The 4872-nt window shown below is 29.9% G+C and overlaps 1 long non-coding RNA gene across 1 annotated transcript; it reads left to right on the forward strand.

The window, feature by feature from the left end:
- Nucleotides 1–1893: 1893 nt before the first annotated feature.
- On the forward strand, nucleotides 1894–4039 carry LOC146950391 (uncharacterized). The gene is made up of 2 exons (XR_015027513.1): nucleotides 1894–2643; nucleotides 3790–4039. It is a non-coding gene; the product is annotated as an uncharacterized LOC146950391 (long non-coding RNA).
- Nucleotides 4040–4872: the final 833 nt, after the last annotated feature.

The raw sequence follows: 4872 nt of genomic DNA on the forward strand, positions 1-4872 counted from the left end.
ATTAGATGCTTGAAGAGTTATTATGAGCCATAATTTGTGAGTTGTTGAGTGGTTATTAGGAAGACAAATTGAGACTACTAAGATGAAAGGTTTATTGTATGGTGTAGAATTACCACCTTTAAATTTGTGACCCACCTGAGCCCATATGGTTGCACGTAAGGCCACTTGAAAATGGAAACTGATTATTGACTTATTGATATTGGTTGGAAAGTTCTACAATTTTATACCATAATTTTGTCATGGACGGTTGGACCCATAAACTAATAATAAAAGTGTACAATTGCTGCTAGCCATAAGATGTCTTTGTCCACAAATTGTTTATGAGGTTGACAGTTTAATACACATGTGTGGTAGAAACCTGAAGAGCATCATATGTCCCATTACATGCATGCCACGAATTTATAAGATACGCCAATTGGTTTAAGACCAAAGAAGGAACCATGATTGATTTTGGGGTTGTCACTTTAAAAATATCTTTTAGTACGAATGACGTAGATCGAACATTAACTTGTTGGACATAAATTGTAAGACAATGATAATTTTTTTTTATTATAAAAGATGTATGTAAATTTATAAACAAAAATCTAAAATGATCAATTAAGTAATAGAACTCAATGGATTAATGAATCTAGCCGAGGTGAGTCATTCAAGAGAATTCAAGTTTACATTCATGCTAGAATAATCTTTGGAAACTTTACTTTTCTTGCGGTTAAACTTTGATTTTTATGATCTCATTCCGTTATGAATCAAAGGGTTAAAGTTTTTTTTTTTTTGGTTACAAAGGGTTAAAGTTTTAAAACTTAAGAAAAAAAATTAAATGACTAAACAATATAATAAAATAAAAAAGATAAATAATATTTTCTCCATCCCAAATTACAAACCGTTTTGATCATTTTACACAAATTAAAAAAACTAAATTACATATTTGATTCCTTAACTTATTTATTAGTTTCGTTTTGCTCTCATAACTAATTGTTGTTATGTTTAAATCCTTTAACTACAATTTTAATAAACAAGTTGGTTGATTGTGTTAATTTTTAACAAAAATATCTAAGGTAGAACAACATTGTAGGTGGTTCATCAAAGATCTCATTATTAATTTTGTTTTATAGTTTTAACCATTTTATTTTATTTTTTGTCAAAAAATAAAATATTGAATGTTGCAGTCTATTACGTCTAATCTAATAATAAAACTTTTTTATGCACTTCCCACCCCCACCCCAATCAACTTTGTGATTAACATATCAAGTTTTGTTTTTGATACTTCAAATTCTCAATTGAAATCGATAATAAGGTGTTTACATTAAGTTTTTATTTTATTTGAGGGGTGTTTACATTTAGTTATCATTAACATTGAAAATTTTGTTTATCTATCTTCATTTTGTTAATCGATGACGTTGAAAAGTGTAAAAGAGAAAAACTTTTTACAAAAAATGACTGTTTAAATTCGTTCACTAATATATATTAAAGAGTTAATTTATGTGACTAAAGTATAAGGATTATTTATACATTTTTGTATATTGTAGAAGAGGGATAAGAGAGAAATAGAATCTCTTAAAAAAGAAAGAGAAATAGAAGAAGGTCTGTCGTGGCAGCGATACCACATGTCGAAGAATTATCTATAATATCTTAAAGGCTAAACTGCAGTTTTGACCCCCTAACTTTGATAATGTTGCGATTTTGGCCCCCTATTAAAAAAAATGACAAAAGTGACCCCATGTTTAGGGAAATATGCTCTTTTGACCCCCTAACATAAGGGAAATATGTTTCTTGACCCCTTATCTTTAGAAAACGGTGCGATTATGACCCCTTTTTTGGGACACGTGGCGTCTTCTCAGCCATTTTAAGACTTAAGGGGCCAAATTTTAATTTTTTTTAATAGGGGGCCAAAATCGCAACATTTTGAAACTTAGGGGATGAAAATTGCAGTTTAGCCTATCTTAAACATGTCTATAAAATAATTCAAAAATATATATTGATTTCTTTTTTTTAGAGAATATATCAATGGAAGTACTCTTACCAATTCACGGAAAAGCAGAGTTTGGTGATTTGTTCAAAATAGAAGCGTTTTTAGGAGACATTAGAATGTGTTTTTTTTTTTTTGAATAAAAACATTAGAATGTGTTGGGATGCTGAATCTTCTTATTATAAAGCTTATAAGGTTAAGCTTTTGCTTAACCCTAATCATAAGCTTGATTTCCCTCCTAAACATCTTTACCTAGCTTCCTTAGTAAGTTTCACCTGCATTTAATGAGGTATATCATGAGTGCATCTAATGCACATCTTGAAAATTGATAGAGCTAATTGTGATATGTGAAGCTTTGAAACTCTTCCATATTTCTATCTTAATCCCCTGTTTCTAGGCTTAATTTGAATTCAGCTACAATTTGTCCTATTATCTAGGCTAATTTATCTGAGCTATTGTAAACGAAAAAAATTAATTCAATCTATTTTCAAGGAGCTCGACCATACCTTAGTGGTGCTGGAAACCTCTTCTATTGCACACATGTAAAATAAGTCTTGCTCATATACCTTTGTACCACATCTAAAACTAAAACATCTAAACTCTTTCATCCATAAACACAACAATTTTATTCACCCAAGTTTCTAAACCCCGTCATCTCAAGACCATCGTCAATGGAGGTATGCCATTTGTTCATTCTTAATTTTTTATTCTATTTGTTCTTTCTCAATTTGATGTGGATTTCAATTTTGATTGATAGTTTCAGTAACGATTTCATTGGCGATTCATTAATTATATTATTTCAACTCGATTTTGATTTTGGTATGATTTTATTTTTTGATTCGTTGTTACTACTGGTTTCAAATCACATCACACACCATGTTGCAATGGATGGAGGAACAAGGCTTATAGCGCGTTTTTCAGAGTGAAAGTTTTGGATTGAATATGGTGCACACCTTATCTGGATATTCTTTGCATGCTACAATGCAATTGATTTCCTCCTTTCTGCAATCTTTTGGCTTGCTATCTACTTATGACTCATCACTTAGAACTTATCTTTTGGTTTCACTAATTAAATAAAGCGGGGGGTTTTTTTTTTTGAAACATAATAAAGCAGGATTATTCTGCAATATTTTCCAAATGAAACAATTATTTTTTATACTCTTTGAATTGTGAAGTTCATAAAGGATAAATTTAGTGTTGCTAACTGCTCTAAATATATGAATAGGTCTTCTATATTGTTGAGTTGATGAATTTAACTCTCAAATTTTATTTTGTTTATTTTATTTTAAAGTTTTAGTGTTTCTAATTAACTTCACTAAATATATGACAGGTAATCATTCTTAAGTTCGTTTCTTTATGTTTATTTGTTTTTTTTTCAGCCGAGGTTTTTGCATAATCACTTTCAAAATGACATAGTTTTATCGTTATTGTTTTTTCAGTCGATGATAAAGTTAACATAGTCATTGAGATGGTTAATTATGATTTCATTGTCGATGTTTTATATGTTGCTATTATCCAGACTAATGGAAGTTGCTATTAGTCAACATACATACTAATTTTACCAAACTAACCTCACTGTATTTTTTTTATTGGAAAGCCACATTTACAAGTAAGTTACTTGGAAAGATAAAAAGTGACATTAGCCGCCAATTTTTCATACTTACCAGCACCAATTCTTTCATCTACCAAGAGCCAATCTACTCTCAATATAACAAAACAAAATACTAGCAAAATTATTTAACTGTCCCTAACTCTATTAATTTTCACAGTTGTTTTTTACTACTAATTAAGGGTACTTTTGGAATTTCATTGCCCTTTGAAAGGAAGGAAGTGCCACGTGTCGCGTTGTGATTCGAGCAAAAATGGCAAGTGTATCACAATCGCCGACAGCGCAAGTGGGGAGCAGAGGCTGGAGAGAGAAAGCAAAAAAGCTGGACAGCATGGACGCGTGTTGGGTTTCGATTGGTTGGTTGGTTTTTAATTTTTTTTAATAATTGTAAATCAATTATTTTGTCGAAAAATAATTTAAAAAAAAAATTATATCAAAATTCATGATTTTTTTTTCTCTACAAATAGAGACTTGGTTCATTTCATTTGGACACAGAAAAAAATACCAAGTTTTTCACTATCTTCTTCTTATTATATATAATCGATAATTGTAATTTTATGTAATTATAAAACCAAAAATATAAAATTAGAGAAGGGTTATTTCAGATATTTTATATGAAAAAAGCAACTATTCCCAATCCTTGGAAGTGGGCACGTGAGAAGCAAATTTTGAATAGTGGCTTTTGTTTTGCTAAAGGGTTGTTGGAGTTTGTAGAAAATAAAGAGAGAAGATGGCATGATGGTGGTTTCTGTGGGAAAGAAAAACGTGAGAACAAGGGAGAGAGAAAGGAGAGTTGTTGTGTGGAGATAGAAAGAGAAAAGGCAGGTTAAAGAGAGAAATTAGAAACCTGAACAATGTAATCACTAACTTCCTTTTTTGTTCTCTCAAAAAAAAACTTCCTTTTCTGTTTTGCTCTAAAAAAAATTCCTTTTCTGAAGATATAATAAATTGTTTTGAATGTGATGATGACAAAAACTTGATATTTTATAGTGGATGGTGATTTCACAAGATAGAAATAGTAGATAAGAAAAATTGGTAGATGTACTATCAGCTTAAATATTTATTTATATTTGTTGTGTTTCACGCTGCCATTTGTTGAAAATGTTGTTCATGCAAGTCAATGATCAGTTTTAATTGCACGCTACCATAAAAGTACGATTAATCGTACTTCAATTTTTTATGTTGTTTTTTTAAATTCTCTCAAAAAAATTGTTGTTTTTTTAAACTCATTTTAGTAACTACAACGAATGGGAATATATTAATATATTCTTATTTCTGAAATTTAATGGGAACTATA

Source organism: Medicago sativa, chromosome 2 (genome assembly GCF_051527215.1).
Source record: "Medicago sativa cultivar Bolivia chromosome 2, Bolivia_mono, whole genome shotgun sequence".
Classification (NCBI taxonomy): domain Eukaryota; kingdom Viridiplantae; phylum Streptophyta; class Magnoliopsida; order Fabales; family Fabaceae; genus Medicago; species Medicago sativa.